Raw genomic sequence first — 21942 nt, forward strand, 5'->3', positions numbered from 1 at the left:
GTATGGGCCGAGATGGGGGCACGAGCCGTGGAAAAAATCCCAGCCAACTAGGCTGGATTGGATAGGGGGCTGCCAGTCGGGGAAACATAAGGCCTAGCAAGCATAAGAGCTTGCTGGCAGGCGGGCCAAGGCAGTATGATTGGGCTCGGGGATTCAGGCCCTATCGAGATGAACCTCAAGCCGAGGCCTAGTTGCTACGAGGGTCAGTTGGGCTACAGGCCAGTAACATTGCCAACTGTGGTGGTGCGGTGGTGTGCCGCACCATGTCCAATTCCTTTTTTTTTCTTTTCAAAATCCTCTAGGGTTTAGGAAACCTTAAATATGCTTATAATATAATTTTATACTTTGACTCACAAATTCCACATAGCAAATATAATTATGTAATGCATGAAACAAATATATATATATATATATATATATATATTGACAAATATATGAACATACAATATATATTGGAAGGAAAATATAAACATAGGTTCATGCATCATGGGGAATGTTTTCATGCTTCATGGTCGATTCAAATATCTTACTTTATTTTAAGCGTACATGATTGGCATAAAATAATAAAAGCCTTTGAATTTGTAGAGGATCCTCCTTGGAAAGCCGGAATTGCATCTCCAATGAGTTGTATCACGTTCAACACAAAAAAATTAAATAGAATCAATAGCATGTAGATCAATTTAAAATTAATAAATTAATCATAAAATGAATGATTAAAATGTAAGACTCCCCTGATTGAAGAATAAACTCTCTTTAGCGCAGCGTTAAGAGCGTGCTGATAACGTGTTGTAGACATAATTTACTGAACAATTAAGGAGGCCATAGAGAGAGAGGGGTGTGGCACATAGAAAGAAAGAGATATATGTGTAATTGTGGGTGTGTGCTATTCCACCCCATTATGCCTTTATTTATAATAGACCTTTCCCTTTATGATTACAACATTTAATAGGTAATCAACTCCTAATAGGAATATAAGAGATATTCCAAGATGTACTAGGATTTAAACAATCACATTCCTAATCTAATAGGACTGCAACAATATCATTATTATTAATACAATTATAGTTGTTTATACTTGTCGATAAACTTGAGTGACTTGTTACAATGTGTAATGGGCCAAATTGTTTTTGTAATCCTTGGTGACACATCACTTTCAATGTGACCCTTGTGGTGAAAAAGCTATTAATTAAACCCCTGTAGTGGGCTCTATTAGCAATTAAGGTCCAAATCCAAAGTTCTGTTAGTCTTCTGTTAAATAAAATCTATCAAAATTAAGTTTATTTATTTTAGAAAATAAAAGGACAAAAACATGATTGAATTAAAATAAAATTACAAATAAAGAAACTTGTGAAGATTAAAAAAACCCAATTGTCCCCGTATCTCATCTCAGGCTCCCAGCCACCACCATAGCCACTAGTGGACCTCCACCGTCGTTAACCATCACGTCAAATCCCGTTAACCTAGTCAAATTGCAGATTAAGCCAAACCCATTCTAAAAAACACATCCCACCTCTCAAATTTGCAGACCAACCAAAACCCAAGTGAAACTAAACTCGTAAAACCACTTCAATGGCTAGGAGAAGAGATGAAGGTGAAGTTGCATATAATTTCTTAGGTATGATTTAATTTCGTTTCGAAATCCTAATACTTCTAATGTTTATTTTTCAATGCCAACACGTATTTGATCATGAGTTAAAGTCTTAGTCTTACTTGAATTTTCATTCTTGTATCACTTTGTACTAGTCCGAATGCATATATACCCTTCAATTGCTCGATAACAACTTTCGGGTTCCAGGGTAGTCGTCTGTAGGGCGTATTGCATAATGTGCCCCCTTCGTTTCTAGGGCTCGGTTCCCGGCGGATTAGGCCAAAAGACCCAAAATCCTTCAGTTAGCTAAGCCTTGAAAAAGACCATTGTGGCTACTTCTAGGAATCCTAGCTCAAGCCATCGTGCATCTAGTTATACTAGGGAGTGTAAAGTTTATCCTCTCGTCTTAGAGAGCTAACCCATATGGGTGTCGGGGAATTGGTTTACCCTCTTGCACTGGAGAACAATTAGTTTACCCTCTCGCACTGAAGAGCATGGTTGGTCCCTCGGGGGGCGCAATTCCTGTGATGAGTCCCTAAGAAGGGCGCAGTCTTCTTTTAAAGTGTATGAGTGATCAGTTGTTGTAAGTATGCAGCCGAGCCAAGTTGTGATTACTTTTGAATTCCTCATTGAAAAACCAGTGAAACTAACGAGAACTTAGCTATAAGGTAGGAACTGCATAACAACTGGATAATTCTCGGCTTGTGAGGTGGTGCCCGTCAAGCTTCTTGAGTCTTCGAGCTTTGATGTAGCGGGAGGTCACACATGGTACTTCTTTAGATTGTAGGCGCTCCACTGCTTTTCGATCTTTTTATCGTTTCATGGTGGCGAGGGTGTAATTACTCTTGCCGCCTACTCTGCTGATCTTGTACGGACCTTCCCAGATGGGATCCATATTTTTGGAGCCTTCTTTGCGGGCAGTGATAAAGGCTTTTCTTAGGACTAGAACTTCGGGCTGGAACTGCTGGATCTAGGCTGCGATGCGGGTGATAGTATGCTTGCACTTCTCCTCTGCTTGATCTAAGCTTTTGGCTATCTCTTTTATGCTCAATGCTTGGTAGTAAAGTGGTGATACTTGGCTTGATGACATTGGGATGAATGATTGCTTTTAAGCCAAATGCAAATAGAAAGGAATCTCATCGGTTGCTCGTCATTTGGTGGTGTGATATACCCATAGATATCCAATGAGTTCGTGTGGCCATTTTCTTTTCTTGCTGGTGGGGGATTTCTTGTGGCAGTCAAGGATCATCTTGGTGGATGCTTTGGCCCACTTATTGCCTTGAGAATATCTTGGCGTAGACATGTGATGCTTGATACCATATTTTAAGAAGAACTTCGACAAATCTTTGCCCACGAATTACGGACCATTGTCAGTGACGATGGATTAAGGGATGCCAATCGGAAAATAATGTTCCTCCATATAAATCGCTCTATGTCCATTTGAATCGTAGTCCTCATAGGCTTTGCTTCTACCTATTTGGTGAAGTAGTCGGTTGCCACGATCATCATGCCTTTGCCCTTAGTAGTCTGGCTGGTGATTAGCTGGCAATCGGAATGAATTGAAAGCTTTTTCACCGCCAAGTCTTTTATCATTCGAAGGCCTGCTAGTGAGGCTTCATACTCTGCTTCGTTGTTAGATGCTTTGAAACCTAGAATAATCGCCTGCTCGGGCATCAAATCGCCTGGGGTGACAAGGACCACGTCTACTTCTGAACCTTTGTAGTTGGATGCGCCGTTGACATGTAAATGCCAGAAGTCTTCATCGGGTGGAGTAGGCACGGCTAAAGTGTGCTCGGCTACTTCTAGGACGTCGTTGGACTGCTCTGTTGCGTCATAAATGCGTGGTAAGGAACCGTGGAGCTGGGGCCATGTCACACGCAGCAGGAGATGCTTAACTGCCGGTATTGGGCCACTCTAGAGTTGAATCATTAAGCAAAGGTTGCCTAGGGTCGTGTGGTGCGCAGCAAGAGATAGTACTCAACTGCCAGTACATATTGCTCCTATGTAGAATCTTTTAGAGTGACGAGGAAAAAACTTGCTTCCGAGTGTGTCCTTCCAGTGTTCGTCTACCCTTGGCGTGTCTTTTGGGCCGAGTTGTTGCGTTCGTCAGAAAACTTTGCATCCGTCAGGGTCTACGCCTTTATCGTCACGCGTTGGGATTGGGCGGAATAGTACGTCATGAGGATGAAACTGATAGCATCTAGGAGAGCTTTTAAACTGTGGAATACAGGTAGTTGGGCCTCCAACTCTTCTCGTATGATAGTGGAGCTTATTGCTACTTCAGATATCGTCAAACATGCAAATGAGTCCTCCGCTGCTTCTGGTTTGGATAGTAGGGATGTGATGTCGGGTACTTCTTCAAGTCTTTGAATGTGCATTGGCGAGCCTCGTCCCAAAGTGCATGCTTCTCTGCCAGAGCGAAAGAGTCTGCTAGAGTTAGATATTCTTTCATGATCAATTTTCCGAATAAGGGATGGTCTGCTGGAAATCCTTTTTAAAAGGCTACTCTAGTTATCGAGTCGTTGCATCCGACTATCTTTGCCTTCTCTGCTTTGAACCTCCTCACATAGTCACGAAGCGACTCATTTGGGTTCTTCTTGACGTCGAACAAATGGTCGGACTTCTTTTTTATCAAGCGATAGGATGAATATTCTTTAGTGAAAACCAAAGAAAATTCGTCGAAATTCCGGATGGATTATGGCGGCAGGGTGTAGAACCAATGTTGCGTCTCGCCTTGTAGAGTGGTCGCGAATATCTTGCACATGAGTTCATCGTTGTTTCGATAGAGGATCATTGCGTTTCAGTAGTGCTTTAAGTGTCTCTTCAGGTCTTCATCCCTTTTGAAAGATGTGAAATGTGGCATGCTGAACTCGCGTGGAGGCTCTGCTTGCTTGATTTCATCCATAAAGGGTGACCTGCTTATGTTGGTCATGTTTTATCAGTGTCTCGTTGGTGACCTCGTTGGTGACCTCGTTGCGTTGGAAATTACGTAATCGCTTAGTCAAGAGTCTATTTACTTCTTCCTAAATTTACCTTTGTTGAGGTAGTGGAGCTCTCGGCTGCCCCCAACTATGACTTGTTGGTTTACACTACTCTTTCATGTGTTTGGCTCGTCTATGCCGCAGATGCGATGCGTGTAATGCGTTCCTAGCAGGCAAGCGATTTTTTCACAGGTAGTCGGTTGAACTTGAGCCGTATTGAGTGACTACTTCTCTCCGTCCATCGTGCTGCCTACTCCGATGTGAGGTGGATGATGCTCCTTTCGGGCTTAGCCGTGAATGAACACTTCACTTGGAAGGTTGCTCATGTTAATTATCGGAGTGTGACCCCGACCGCGAATGTATGCTCATCTGTGGGCCTAGTCGAGAGTGCACGCTCCTCTGCGCTTTAAGACGTGAGTATATGCTATCTCGGGTGACCAATCGGGAGTGTGCACTGCCTGGACACTCGGTTCGTGGCTGTTCGAATAACTGCTTGACGGGACGTTGCTGGAGAGGTACCATCGGTTCGTGGCTGGTCGAGTGGCTGCTTGCCAGGACGTTGCTGGAGAGGTTCTTTTTCTGCTCTTGTCTTACTTCGGGACACTTCGTCTAGGGCACGTTGCATCTTGGTCCGCTATAAGAGCTGGTTCACCAAGGTCGTCTGCTGTGCGAGGGCGCTCGTCAACTCTATGACTTGTCGAGACAAGTGTTGTTCATCATTTGGATTGGAAGAGTTTGAAAAGAATGTGCCTCCTTGGGCAGTGGAAGGGTGGTGGACTCCGAGCATGAGATTTGAGTTGGGAAATGTCAAATCCGCAAAAAAATATGGTGAGAATGCCCCCGGCTCGATGGTAGGTTCGGATGATTGAGATAGTCTTGGGCCGACTTGGGCTGCTTGGAAAGCCACGGGAGCAAACTGGGCCGCGGGAGCAGGCTGGGCCACGAGAGCAGGCTACTTGGCGGGAACAGGCTGGGCCACGGGAATGGGTTGCTCATCGGGAGCAGGCTGGGCCACGAGAGCAAGCTGCTCGGCAGGAGCAGGCTGGGCCGCGACAGCAGGTTGCTCGGCGGGAACAAGCTGGGCCACGGGAGTGGGCTGCTCGACGGGAGCAGGCTACTCAGTGCGTGATGCATGCGAATGCGAGGCTTGGGCTCGGGCCCGTGCAAGCTTGGATGACACGGCTTGGGCCATGGTGGAACCTCGTAGTGGTGGTACCACTCCGCCTATGACCATATTTAGCCTCGTGGATCACCGCGATCCCATTTCTTGAATATTAGAATTTTCACTTATGGAATTTTCTAAATTTCTAGCCATTATATTTTTCTTATACATTTTATCAAAGAACCTTTGCAAATAAAAAAATCTAATAAGAAGAACGTATGGATCTCAACTCTCAATGAAAGCACCAATTTGTAGATGCAAATTTCTTCCTCTTTGATCTTGGACAAAATTGCACCTACAAAACAATTAACACCTTAGGGTCAAGGCCAAAAGCGTCCTCCTCCCCCCCCCCCCCCCAATTCATCATGGGCACGTGAGGCTCTTGGCCTTGACCCTAAGGTGTTAATTGTTTTGTAGGTGCAATTTTGTCCAAGATCAAGGAGGAAGAAATTTGCATCAATGTCAAGGAGGCCACACTCATCAACAGTAGAGTTTGTTTGACCTATCTATAAAAAGCTAGAGGATGATAACATTCCCCCTTTTCTTTTCTTCTCCATTACCCATTAATCATGGCAAGAAAGAATAATGTTGATTTCCGCATCCAATTCTCCTTCATATATATATAGAACTCTCCAAGTCGATGTGCAAATTAAGACTTGTTTGATTACTATTTAGAATCTGTATGACAATCATATCGTTTATAATTTTGCCTTTCATCACTTAATTCATCATTTCCCCTATATACTTTCCACATATCTATAACACGGTAAAAATTTAAAACAAAATGGTAGCCATAAGGGTCCTAATAGTCTTATGAGACGAGTCACATTTTCATTTAGTCCTATAATAAAGATGCTACTAACCTATCCATTTCGATGGTTAATTATGTATGGGAAGTATTAGCTCACACTCCCAATTTGCTATCCAGCATGTCATCCTAAAACATTAATTTCTTGGTAAACAGAAGCATTATCTCACTGATGTTGATGAATATGTAATTACATATACATATATATGAGTTATGAGCATAAACAAGAGCTTATTTACACTATTAGACAATTAATTATTACAAAAGAGTTGGTAGTAAACCACTGTTATGTATATTTCGCCTTTACAGAATCAGAATGATTGTTGATCAACAAATTATGCTTACGTCTTTCCATTGCATTAGTGGACCTTAAAGTGAACTTTATTTAGCATATCCAACAGTAATAGTAAAATCCACTACCTTATTAGTTATCAATTCTAGATTAGTTTGATCTCTTCTACCTCTCTAAGTCCTTTATTTTGCTTTAAATAGAACCGAATAGTTAACTTGTGTCAAATGGGTAGGTATCAAAGATCTCCGCGTGCAGGAATCCAGAAACAACAATAATAATATATAATCATTCCTATATAATTAACAATGTTTGACCTTAATTAATCATACATATATATATAATGGCCACATAAGAGTTGCATAAGTTGATGACACCATGGATCACACAAAGTATCATTAATAATTGATCTGATTTCTTGATTATTCTATTAAATTTGCAAAGACGGGCCAAGAAGGCTTAACCGCATTATAAAAGAGATAAAGGTAGCATGATTCAGAACATGATCATCACATGATTGAAAACATACCAAAAGTAAGATGGACAACTTAGAATACAGGTAACTTTCTTGAGTACATTTCATTGAACATCATTGAAATTAGTTCCCACTCATCGTGATATAGATTTTATATAAGAGGGATAATGGTTCTGACTCCCATATGTAGACATCACAAGCTAAGAACTTCCCCAGAAGAAACCTATTGTTCCCATATCTTTCTCTCTCTCTCTCTCTCTCTCTCTCTCTCTCTCTCTTTTCATTACCAACTAACAAAATCCACAGATGTACGTTTTTAAGGATGGCGGATAAGGGTTCTTGACTCCCATATGAGGACATCACAAGTTAAGAACCTCCCCAGAAGAAACCTATTGCTCACATCTCTCTCTCTCTCTCTCTCTCTCTCTCCGGCACATTTCATTGCCGACTAACAAAATCCCCTGATGTACGTTTCTTAAAGATGGCTTTTAATTAGTCTTTCCTTCTACCTTCTTCATTATCCTTTGTCATTTAGCAAAGTGTTCTGATTATCGGGAGCGTCCATTCCCTAATTAAACCACCTTTTATTAAAACATCAAACCACATGAAAGGGGTTAAGTCAATCCAGCGGTGTTTTTGTAATGTACTTACATCCTCACATGAAATCCTACTTTGAAAGTGTGATATGACGTCTACAACGTAAAATTCAACCTTGTTACAGTAATAACAATATCATTAGGTGATATTATTAACTATAATCTTACTATTCTTATGTAATTTTGAATTGTAAACTTTGGCAAATTAAGGTAATCTTACTTTCTTGTAATTAGAAATTGAGTCTTAAAGTCATGTTGTAACACTAATAAACATGAAGGTAGAGAGTAAAAAAGTGGTGATGAGAGAATGGATAATTGCATGATGTCCTAGTAGCAACTTACGTCTATTTGTAATCAAACATTTATGATATAACAATCAACGATGGTAGTGCAATAACAATATCATTCTATAACCATTATAATATAGCTTAACAATAAACTTTTACAATTATAATATAGTTTGATTAAAAGGTACCAATACTCTATTTGTACCGTAGAATTTCCCGTCTTCTAAATGTAGACTAACCTAAGGTATTGATTAGATACATGGGTAATGTTAGGGAGGCCAAATTTTAAACAAAATTGTGTAAATCAAATGATGTGGTTGTTGATTATTGGAATATTAACTAAATGTCAATTAACGTGCTTATTTTTTATTGTTGACACATTATTTAGTTTGCAAATTTAGTTTAAAAATTAGTCTCCTTAGCATTATCCTAAATACTAATGAAATCACCCTTATCATGCAATCAACTTTAACGATGATAATTGTGGAGTTAGAGAAAAATTTACTAAGTTAATGCTATTAGTACTTTAAAAAGGTCATTATGCATTCAACTATATAAAGAATAATGCTAGAAAGATTAAAATTTTAAATTAAATTAGCAAACCAAATGATATGTAATTAAGTACGTTAATCAACATTTAAGTAATAATCCAATCATTAACATTCCCATTATTTAATTTATAAAATTTGGTTTGAAAATTTAATTTTCCTATCATTATCCGTATATAAAAACCACAGTTAAAGAATAATTTGTAAAATAACAGTGCATGATGATATTTTCAGTGTGATGTTAATGCATAATAACCGCATTTGGTGGCAAATGGTTAAGGACGAAGAGATAACAAGTTTCGTTGTCGGTGCTCCTGAAATAGTGTGTGGCCTCTTTTTTTGATGATTTTTGGACACGTAAAAGTATCATGACATATGTCTCCATAGTCTACATCTCTATCATATGCAAAAATCTATTTCTTACCTGCTCTAAGCTAATATTTTAGTGGGCCCCTATTTTATAACGCCCCAAGAAAAAATGATTTGTTTGTGTACTATATATACGAATTCTTTTCGTCCAGACAAAACCGTGTGAACTATTTTTGTTAAAAAAAAACTATACATCAATTCTTATTTAATAATATTTGGAGTAGGACAGACTGCTGAGGGCAGAAAGTGCGATTCTTTGGTTAGAAGGAACCTGTTGATCCTAGAATTTACAAAGCTTATGTGGCATGCAGACCAAATTATTATGAGCTAAGTACGTTTTTTTTTTTGTGAAGGCAAGCGTGCCAATTAGCAACCAAACTCGATCGGATGAGTAGAATAAATGTCGTGATGAAATGTCGAATGTGCTACTGATTTCTGCACTTGAGTGGCTACGACCAATGAAGGTGTTGATTGACAGCTTGGCATCCAGTTCAACATCCAGCTTAGCAAACAGGCTAAAGACAAGAATGCCATATAATAGTGATGTGTAAGAAGGTGGTTAAGAATATAAGGATAAGGAAGTTAGTTACATTAGTTAATATGGAACGCGTCTTCGCCTTGGGTTTTGGAAACCTGAAGACAAGGTTGCCTTTTATTGCAAAGTTCAATAAAGTTTGTCTTTCAATGTGACAAACACAAAGTAACCAGAATCACCTCACTTCGCTAGAAAGTTACTGGAAGGACCTCTTTGGGCGAAAAAATTAAGAAGTCTTTGCCTGCCAAGACTTGGATGGATAATCAATCAACCCAGGAGGAGTGTTGTCTAGTTGTCCAAACTAAAAGTGCCCCTATGCTACTTAATTCTACGGTGCCAATGCTGTTTACTTATCCAAACTGAAGGTGTTGCCGGTTGTCAACAATGTTACTTTTTTATCCAAACTGAAGATGTATTGACGAGAGGATTATTATAGTTAGTGTTTTCCTCAGGTGTGTGAGAAGGTTTTTGTTTAGAGAGTTTGAGTTGTTTGTTAAGTTGGAGGGGGGCTCTTTGCAGAACCCAAAGTTCTAAAAAACGCTAGGCGTTAATCGGGTGGTGAGTTGGTGCCTAGGAACCTTGGCGGGACCTAGGCGAATTTAAGTAAATTTATATATAATATTATTTAAAATATAAGTAAATATATATATATTATAATATTATTTAAAATATAAGTAAATATATATGTAATATTATTTAAATATAATAATGATATATTTGCTATTTATGTTAAGATGATTAGTATGAAAAAAATTATATAAAAAGGACGAAATAAAACAAATAGAAAAAATAACAAAAAGTCAAACAAACGTGAAAAACAACAAAATATATAAAGAAGAAAAGAAAAAAAGTTTGGAACACCCCTTCTCATTTTAAAGGGATCAACTAATACTACGTGGTTTGGGTTTAGGGTTTTCAAAGTCATTTTTTCTCTTCTTCCTCCTCCTCCCCGCAGCTTCCGCCCACTTTTCTCTTCTTCTCAACCAGTTGCATGGCCCCTCTTGTCATCCCCCCTCTCGCCACCTCTACCTGGGTTTTCCTGGAACAGTCTAGTGCGTACCCTACCCCCTCCCTCTAGACGGCTTAGTCCATCTCCGATTTTAGTGACCATTTTGCCTAAAATCGCTATGGAACTCCGTCACCTAGACCGATTTTTAGAACACTGGCAGAACATCTTTTATTTATAGGGATGGTTTTCAAGAATAAACAGGTCTACTGAGGTAGAGTCTTGATAGGACTTTGTCACTCTGGCATTTACCTGAATATTATTTCTTCATCCCCTTTTATCCCTTCCTTAGTTGAAACTCACATTTATCCAATTTCAGCCTCCTTGATTTAAACCAAGATTCTGAACCTAGTCCTTTTATGCAATTAGTTCATCTTTATCTGATCAAGAATGAATTATGATCCTTAAAATAATTCACTTCTAAACGGAGCTCATCATGATCCCGGGCAATTTTAGTCCACTAAAGACTTGACCTAGTCACTTCTAAACTTAATCCATTTACAATCCCACTCCCATGAGGACTAGATCGAATCAGTCCACTTTTGGGCTGAAAGCCTACTGGCTTGATGGATCATCACTGGATCGAGGATTAGGGTTTTTAAATCTAGGTTAGCTCGTTCTTGACCCAAACTATTATTTCAAGCCCAAACAAAACCACAAAGAAAATTCTGAAAGGAATATGTGACACAAGTTACTAAGAGATCATGAGAATTCATGTCAAATTATCAATAACTGAGTTGCTTCCCATTCAATTGTGCGAAGCACTGTTTTGTGCATCACCAAATGAATTATTTGCTGAAAAGGATGATAAAGAAGGTCCCTATGCACTTATGTCTTCTGGATGTTGAATTACAATGAGAATCTCATAGGCAATAGGAATTTAATTTAATTTATAAGTATCATATATATTTATATTGATGTTGAGCTGCAAATTAACGCCAACCACATTTGTTAAATTGAGGTGGTAGAGTGACCTCATTGCGTCAACTTGCAACATATTAGAGTAGCCATAGATAGTTATAGTCTCTTATCCCAAGTGCGGGACATGCAATATTATTGCAAGGGGAGGAATTTTTGTGGATCAGCTGGTTGCTCGCTGCAGAAAGACTTATAAGTAGTCACTGGAAGGCAAGCGTCCATATATATAGTCCCTCTTTGGTTCCTCAAGAACTTTTGGGAGGACAACGAGGGGAGGACAATTAAGGGCAGTGCATTACACACCCAGTTTTTCCTTCGGTACTTCTTCTTTGTTTATGTACTTTAATTCTTCGAAGAAAGAAAAGGAGTGCATAAATCATTTTTAAATATTCTTGTAACTATCGAAATTTTGGTGAAATAAATGTTCATCGCCACATTAAAATTTTGATGTGTCAGGGCTTAATTACGTGGCATGCACCATGTGTCTCACAAATTATACACATGACATATGACTCATCAAAACCGGACGAGTCATCAAGAGAGATATGTATCAACACTTAGCGGAAAGGAATTATTTGATTTTGAATTTAAATTAGTCTAATTAATTAATTTAAATTTAATTAAACAAAAATGTCAAAATTGGGGAAGATTGATTTATTTGTTTAAATCAAATATTAATTGTTGGAGTCAAATCACAAACCAAATCACAAATCAAGTCTTGGTTCTTTCGTCAATCAATCAAGTGCATAATCAAGGCCAAATCCAGTCGTAGGCAAGGCTTGGAGAGCCTATAAATACGAAGCTCAAAGACAAAGAAAGGGGCTTGAAATTGATCCTCCCATGCAGACGCTCAAACTCTCAAACCTCAAACACTCAGGAGACTCAGAAAGCTCTTTGCGTTCTTCAACCCACTTGTAAAGAATCATCAAGCACCATTACACATGCCCGTTCTTCTATCGCCACAAGACAAACCCTTGTAGCATCCGTTCATCCCCGATCAAGTCATCGCACCCTTGGTTCAACAATTCTACACACACTCTACAACCCCGAAGATCGAATTAGAGGATCAAAACCATGTAAATAGATTTTGTAACCTTAAATTACACTAGGAAAGGCAACACACTCTGTGTGAAAAACATTTTTTTCTTCTCAAATGGTTGTTTTTTTCTATTTTTTTTATGAGGAGTTATTTGTTTTAAAGGAAAACTAATGGAAATAGCTTGAAAACTTTGAATTTTAATCAAAAGGACAAAAATGTGTTGTAAGTGAATAGTACCAAGAATGACTTTTTAGAGTAAAAATATCATTTTCGTTAAAAGTGAACAGTAGCGGGAGTGTTTCGTTAAAACTCCCTTGTTTTAAAGAGAAACATGGATAAAATGGGGGTTGACAGGGGAGAGAGAGATGTGAGTGGGGGTTGACAGTTATTGGGAGAAAGAGAAATGTGGGTTTAGGTATTGATAAATTGATATGGTTGTGAGGTTGAGAAAAAAAAACAGCAAAAATTTTATTATGCAAAATTACTTTAATGCTCATATTTTTTTTCTTTTTTAATAATTTTTTTCAGTTATATATTATAGGGTACAATAGTAATTTCATTGGTTTTTGGTTGATAAACAGAGTTTCATTAATATGTAGTTTAGATTAATACAATTATTTCTTTGTACACGTGTTCTTGTGTTATTTTCACAGGAAAATTCGTATTTATAACAAGTTAACTTGATCCTCAAAAACTAGCCAATCAAACCCTAAATTTATATTGGACCTAGAAAGTTCTGCAAATTAAATACGCTTAATTTGTCTCCACATAATGCAAAACATGCCACATTGTAGGAACATGAAGATTCATCCAAAGTGCTTTGCATTATTGATATTTAGTATTTTATAATACATGATATGATCAGTTTTGTTTAAAGATGCATGATTTAGTTGAGAACTAGTATAGAACTAAAGTAAAGCCACAGAAAAACGTCCAAGAGAAATGGTAAGTGGAGCAAACTGCGATGTGCTAAAGGGGAAGACAAAAGCTAGTGATGGACACAAAGCATATGCCAAATTATTCACATGCTGCTGCCATCCTTTTGTCCTTGTGATTCTCTCACAGCTCCCTAAATGTTGTCAACCTCTACCAAGTCAGACCTGGGGATCTCTTATATGTGTCACATTTCTGCTGTGATCCACAAAATATATGTACATATATTAGTAATAATACAAGTTATTATGTTGGAAAAGCCATTCCATTTCAGTAGGGGTAGCTAGATATCATAGTCAGTAGGGTTAGCTAGATATCATAGTCCATGACCACTGCAGGCTTCATATTAGCTCAAAATTGTGACTTACAGCTAATTTAAGAAAATGAAAACTAATGAAAATGATTTGAAAACTTTAAGTTTTAATAAAAATGACATAAATTTGTTGTAAGTGAATAGTATCAGGATTAATTTTTTAGAGTAAAAATGTGATTTTTGGTTAACGTGAACAATACCAGGAGTTTTTCGTTAAAGTTCTCATTAAGAAAAGACATGTCGCTAACCATGGATATACCATTTACTGCATGCCCCAGCTTCCAACTAGTGAGAGAAAAGATATATATTGACATTCTCTTGTAACTTTTGGTAGAGGAAAATGATGATCACCAAATTGAATAACTTTTCTTTCTTTGGTTTTCTAGAAATCTAAATGAAGATGATCATAGATGTTTGCTAACAAAAAAAATGTGGGTGATTGTATTAATGGTAATGTTGGCATTGTCTGACAATATAAGATGTTTTCATATAGCGAGACTGAAAATGTGACTGTCAAGTGGATATTTACCTAATTTGTAGTCTACATTCACAATATGGTAAAATTGTATCATGCATGATATACATATATATGTAACTAAACCTTATGTCAGAAGGAAAAAAAACAGAACAAGAAGAAATATTTCTTTCTTATCTCAGCTTTTAGAAACCCTAAGCTGTTTTATCAAACACATTCTCTCTGACTTGATTTGACAGACACACAAGACGTGACCTCAACGTTCCAGACCAACCTTCATAGACTATAATATGCTCTCTTTGTTTCTCAACATACCTCACACACCCGTTCACTCATTTGACAAAATATTATTATAGCGATCAACTCGAAGGGTTTAAAGTTTAACGTTAAATTGTGAGAGAGTACAAGCACAGCCATCATAACATCTCCGTAATTGCAACAGAGATATGCAAAAGCAGAGATGGGGAATGCATTGCAGGCTGAGCATGCATATATGTGGTGGACTTTTTTTGAATTATTGAAGAGAAGGTGGACTTTCTAATGAATGCATGGAAACATAGAATCTTATTAGTACAGCCGCTACCATGTGCCTTTTTTCTTTTCTTTTGATTGGGTTGACAAAATAAAACAAAGGATAAACGACACTTTTGACAGTCTGTTATGGAGATTTCACTAGTTGTGAATCTCTGCTCTCTCAGACCCATGAATAGCACTGCAGATCGATGGAGATATGGACATATGTTGCTTTGAGGTTGATTCCCATGATTTTACTTCAAATGCTAGACTTCTAGTGGTGCTTCATAAATGGACATATACACGAATGCTAAACTTTAAGGGAATATATCTCTATTTTTTTTTTCAAAATAATGGAGATTAGTTGTGGAACTCAATTTACATTAAACTTCAACGGTCGAATCCTTATGAAAATGAATCCAGAACAAAATCGCGCTAAAGCTAGGGCGTCACCCGTAAGTGGCGCGCTGTGTGGCCCGAGCACAGTGATAAGTGAGCAAGGGTCGCTGTATCTCCATCGGCACCCGGATGCAGTGTTAAATGAGCAAGGGGGCCATATAAACTTCTTTTCGAACGACTCCACTCAAAGTTGTTTGGGAGCATATGCTCCTATCAACTTTACCCGGGACACACAAAAGAAGTACTTTGATCCTATTAGACGGGGGAGGGTGAAGAAGCTAGGACAGAAAGGTAGAGTTCAAGAGAGCAAAATGCGTTTAGGAACGTGGAATATAGGAACCTTAACGGGAAAATCTATGGAAGTAGTGGAAGTTATGCTGAGGAGAAGGATAAATATTATGTGCCTACAAGAAACTAAGTGGGTTGGTAGTAAGGCAAAGGATCTAGAAAACTCAGGGTTTAAACTTTGGTATTCGGGCACAAATAGAACGAGAAACGGTGTTGGCATCATCGTGGACAAGACCTTGGTACAAGATGTTGTAGATGTCAAGAGGGGGATAGAATCATGGCAATCAAGATTGTAATAGGACAAGAACTTATCAATGTGATTAGTGCGTACGCACCTCAAGTAGGGTTGGATACGAGTTCGAAGGAGAAATTTTGGGAAGATCTTGGAGACTTGGTGCAAGGAATTGCTCAGACGGAGAAGTTATTTATAGGAGGAGATTTAAATGGACACGTGGGCAGGGAGACAGGCAACTATGGAGGTTTTCATGGTGGCCATGGTTTTGGGGAGAGAAACGAGGATGGGGAAGCTATCTTGGATTTTGCAATGGCATATGATCTCTTCTTAGCCAACACCTTCTTTAAGAAGAGAGAAGAACATGTGATCACCTACAAGAGTGGGTCGTCAAAAACACAAATAGATTTTCTTCTAATGAGGAAAGGGGATCGTATAACTTGTAAGGATTGCAAAGTTATACCAGGAGAGAGCGTGGCTAATCAACATCGCTTGTTGGTGATGGATGTACATATCAAAAGAGTAAGACAAAAGAACAAGACTTGGAAGTGCCCAAGGACTAGATGGTGGAATCTAAAAGAAGAAAAACAAGTCATTTTCAAAGAGAAGGTAATCACCCAATGTGTGTGGGATAGAGAGGGGGAAGCTAGCCAAATGTGGGATTCCATGGCTAGTTGTATCCGAAAAGTAGCAAAAGAGGTATTAGGAGAGTCCAAGGGCTTTGCCCCACACCAAAAGGAATCTTGGTGGTGGAATGAGGAGGTACAAACAAAGGTGAAGGCTAAGAAGGAATGTTGTAAAGCCTTATACAAGGAGAGGACCGATGAAAATGGTGAAAGGTATAGAAAAGCGAAGCAAGAAGCGAAGAAAGCTGTCAGAGAAGCTAAGTTAGCGGCTTACGACGATATGTATAAACGACTAGATACCAAAGAAGGAGAGTTGGATATCTATAAACTATCTAGAGCAAGGGAAAAGAAGACAAGGGACCTAAACCAAGTGAGGTGCATCAAGGATGAGGATGGAAATGTTCTTGCTACAGAGAACGCGGTTAAAGACAGATGGAGAGGTTATTTTCATAATTTTTTCAATGAAGAACATGAAATGAGTGCTTCTTTAGGGGAGTTGAGTAACTCAGAAGAGTGTAAAAACTACTCTTTTTATCGTCGAATCCGGAAGGAAGAAGTGGTTGTAGCTTTGAAGAAGATGAAGCATAAAAAAAGCAATAGGCCCAGACAATATACCAATCGAAGTGTGGAAACTTTTGGGAGAGACAGGTATAACATGGCTCACTGACCTTTTCAATAGGATTTTGAAAACGAAGAAGATGCCAAATGAGTGGCGAACGAGCACTTTGGTGCCTATCTACAAGAATAAGGGCGACGTACAAAATTGCATGAACTATAGGGGTATTAAGCTAATGAGTCATACAATGAAGCTCTGGGAGAGAGTCATTGAGCATAGATTGAGGCAAGAGACACGGGTTTCGGACAACCAATTCGGGTTCATGCCAGGGCGCTCAACCATGGAGGCAATCTATCTCTTACGAAGATTGATGGAAAGATATAGAGATGGGAAAAAGGATTTACACATGGTCTTTATAGATTTGGAAAAAGCGTATGATAGGGTCCCAAGAGACATTTTTTGGAGGATTTTAGAGAAGAAAGGAGTACGAGTAGCATATATCCAAGCTATAAAGGATATGTATGAAGGAGCAAAGACTGCCGTAAGAACTCATGAAGGACAAACCGAAAGCTTTCCCATAACTGTAGGATTACATCAAGGCTCATCCTTAAGTCCTTACCTTTTTGCGTTGGTAATGGATGAGTTAACAGGACATATTCAAGATGATATTCCTTGGTGTATGCTTTTCGCAGACGATATAGTGTTGATAGATGAAACTCAGGAAGGGGTAAATGCAAAGCTTAACCTTTGGAGAGAAGTGTTGGAATCTAAAGGTCTTCGCCTAAGCCGATCAAAGACAGAATATATAGAGTGCAAGTTCAGTGCAAATGGAGGCCAAAACGAGTTAGGGGTGAGGATCAGAGATCAAGAAATACCAAAGATCGACCGTTTTCGTTACCTAGGATCTATCTTGCAAAAGAACGGAGAATTAGATGGAGATCTCAACCACAGAATACAAGCTGGATGGATGAAGTGGAAGAGTGCATCCGGCGTGTTGTGTGACCGCCGTATGCCATTGAAGCTCAAGGGAAAATTTTATAGGACGGCAATAAGGCCGGCGATGCTGTATGGCACAGAATGTTGGGCGGTGAAACATCAACACGTACACAAAATGGGTGTAGCGGAGATGAGGATGCTTCGTTGGATGTGTGGGCACACGAGAAAGGATAAGATTAGGAATGAGGATATCCGGGGTAAAGTAGGAGTAGCCGAAATTGAAGGAAAGATGAGAGAAAATCGGTTACGGTGGTTTGGACATGTGCAAAGAAGGCCTACCGACGATCCGATTAGAAGATGCGACTATGGGACAGAGGTTCAGGGCCGAAGGGGTAGAGGAAGACCTAGGAAAACTTTGGAAGAGACTCTAAGAAAAGACTTAGAGTACTTGGATCTAACGAAGGACATGACTCAGGATCGAGCACAATGGCGTTCTAAGATTCATATAGCCGATCCCACTCAGTGACTTGGATTTTCCAAGTCTCCAACCGAGAAGTTTTCCTCACTCGGGAAATTAAGGGAACACTACCCCAACCTACATGCTCCACTCAGAAAGCTTCAACATATAAGCTTCAACAAAAGAAAATTCAAAGAACTTAGCGAAGAAGGCTTTGGTGTATTTAACACAATACGTTGAAATGAAGGAAAGCTTATTTATTGATATCCCCGATAAGCTACAAATATGTACATATACATGAGTCAAAATAAACACACAAGAGGGAGCCTTCACAAAGGTTGCTTAGGAGAAGTCTCAGCAGTCGGTAGAGCCCCAGAAAGAGAAGGCACCGGAGGGGGATCATTTGGAGCCTCACTACTGGACAGAACCCTAGAAGGAGGAGGCATCAGAGGTTGATCATTCGGAGCTTCATTACGCGGTACAGCCTCAGAAGACGAAGACAATAAATGCCTTTGGAACAAACCCACAAATCTCTGATGATCAAGTAAAACCTGACCATCAGTTTCCTTCATCTGGTCAAGCTTCCTCTTCATGTTTGTAGCATAGTCATGTGCGAGCCGGTGCAACTGTTTATTCTCATGCTTGAGCCTTCTAATCTCCTGTTTGAGACTCATCACTTCAGCCGCCAATGATTCAACTTGGCGGGTTCGAGCAAATAGGCATTGGGCCATATTAGACACAGAACCTGCACACTGAACACTGAGAGCCAGCGAATCCTTAACAGCTAACTCATCAGATCGTTTGGAAAGTAGTCTGTTATCTTTGGGAGTGAGAAGGTTCCTGGCCACTACCGCAGCGGTCATATCATTCTTCATCACGGAATCCCCAACGGTAAGAGGACCAGTAGGGGAGACGAAGGATGGGCGCCATATGTTGTCTGGAGAAGGCGGGGCTGCCTCTTCAACAAGGTTCAAGTCAAAACGACGGTCGGAGGGGCCAGACATTTTCAAAGGTGTTGAAGAGAGAAGAGGTCGGACAAATCAAGATCTTAGAAGTGCAAGAATGAAGCTTCTACTGGTGGAGATTCAAGTGTGTTTTGGAACTTAATGCCAGCCCCTATAAAAATCTGCACTCGACGGAGCTTCAGAAATCGAAGAGGCGCCTGCTCAGAAATCGAAGAGGCGTTTGCTTTCTCAAAAGCTGGGCTGCTTAGAGATCACGAGGGTTGATCTCAGAAATCGAAGAGGCGTTTGCTTTCTCAAAAGTTGGGCTGCTCAAAGACCACGAAGGTCGATCTCAGAAATCGAAGAGGCGCTCGCTTTCTCAAAAGCTGGGCTCCCTAGAGACCACGAGGGCCGATCTCAGAAATCGAAGAGGCACCTACTTTTCCAGCCTTGTCAGCACCTGTCACACGCACACTCAGCTTTGCGGAAATTATGGGCATTCTGTCGAAGACTTCTGGGGAAGTAGAAAACACATGAATCTTACTGTTCAATCACCCACTTCCCACACGCAACAATAGCTCATGGGTACCACAGATAACTTTGCCAAAGTTCTCTGCCAAAGTTGAGCACGTGAAGCTTGCAGCTCCCACTACATCGCTCTGACCAAGAAGGGTAAAAGAATAGCAAAGAAACAGCACTAACAAAGTTTAGACCCATAAATTTTGAAGGTCAAGCTACCATATTATTACCCACAAGGGTAAAGGAACAGTACCACTGCTGGATAATTGGAAAGTCCCTGTGTGTCAACCTCTGTGCTTCGTGGCAAGGTAGACTAGCAAACATGCCCAACCTTTACTCACATTCGAGAAAACACTCCCAATAAGATTGCTTGCTCCAAAATCGAAGAGGCACCGTCCTCCGAATCTCGAGAGCCAGACTCCCAACATGACTACTTTCTCAAAAGCGAAGAGAGGGTAAAAGAACAGTACCATTGCTAGATAATTGGAAAGTCCCTGTGTGTCAACCTTTGTGCTTCGGGGCAAGGTAGACTAGCAAACATGCCCAACCTTTACTCACATTCGAGACAACACTCCCAACAGGATTGCTTGCTCCAAAATCGAAGAGGCACCGCCCTCCGAATCTCGAGAGCCAGACTCCCAACATGATTACTTCCTCAAAAATCGAAGAGACACTGCTCTCCGAATCTCGAGAGCCAGACCCCCAGCATGATTGCTTTCTCAAAAATCGAAGAGGCATCGTTCTCCGAATCTCGAGAGCTAGATACCACAGACCACTTTTTCAAAGTGCTCTGACAGAGTTAAAACATGTGAAACTGGCAGCTCCCACTACTGTGCTATGACCAAGCAGGGTAAATGAATAGCATTACTACTTGTTGTTAGGGAGACTCCTATATATGTCGACCTCCATCCCCAACGAACAGGCAGACCTGCAAAAATGCTCAACCCTTCATCATATTTGAGAGGGCACTCCCAACGAAGCCTTTCGAAATATTCAGCTTTCTTTCCCCCCGATAATACCTCTGCAAACAAGTTATACTAGAGCAAGAATATCTCATATCATCAGGGTTAAAAGCAAGAGTATCCCATATCATGCTTTTTCCCTGTCTTTTCCTTTGGCCTTGTTTTTACCTGCAAGACAAGGAGAAAGAGAGCAATCAGTCAGCACTTGGAATCAAGCTTCCAGCCAGGAACTGACTGCCTGGAACCCCTTACCTGATTACTTACATGGCATTGCTCTCGAGTACTCATCTTCAACATCTTATGTTTCCAGGGAAGATTCCGCATCTGCTTGAGGAACAGATAGGGCAAGTGCGAAGGATACAAGGAAGCATGTGGAGACAAGCGTAACAGCACACGTGCCGATACATCCATTACTCTGTCAAAAGCAAAAGTATCCCATATCAGCAGGGTGGAACGTACTCTAGATTTGATGGACTTGTTTTGACCCTCAAATTCTTCAGTCGGCCTTATACTCTGGAGGAAACCAGAAAACCCTCCAGCTCAGTTCAAGAATAAGCCTGTGGAAAGTTACTTCTTCAAAAGCAAAAGTATCTCATATCATATCTTCTCATTTTTCTTCTCTTTATCCTTCATGCTGCTGCAAGATGGGGAGAAGGTGAACAATCAGTCGGAGCTCTGATTGCTTACCTTGTCTGTCACCTCTTTCAGCAGACCCCCTAGCTCGGCGACTTGGGGGACTCCTACTACATGGTTTGTATCGCGCTTGACCAAGCTTGAAACTACAAGTAAGCTTCAAGTGAAATTGATACATTACCTTGTGCATCTCCACCAGTTAAAGATACCACCCCTGGATGGAGGAAGAGTACTTCCAGAGAAGATGCCACATCTACCTATGAGACAGATAAGGCAAGTCAAGACGACACCACACTCCGATACTTAGAAGTTTCGTGATTACGAGATCATTCTCCCACAATATTTCCTAATGTCATTTGTACTAAATCATTCACTTGTACTCACTAAAGGAGAGCTTGAACCTATGTACTTGTGTAAACCCTTCACAATTAATGAGAACTCTTCTATTCCGTGGACGTAGCCAATCTGGGTGAACCACGTACATCTTGTGTTTGCTTTCCTATCTCTATCCATTTATATACTTATCCACACTAATGACCGGAGCAATCTAGCGAA

This window comes from Malus domestica, chromosome 13 (assembly GCF_042453785.1).
Source record: "Malus domestica chromosome 13, GDT2T_hap1".
Classification (NCBI taxonomy): domain Eukaryota; kingdom Viridiplantae; phylum Streptophyta; class Magnoliopsida; order Rosales; family Rosaceae; genus Malus; species Malus domestica.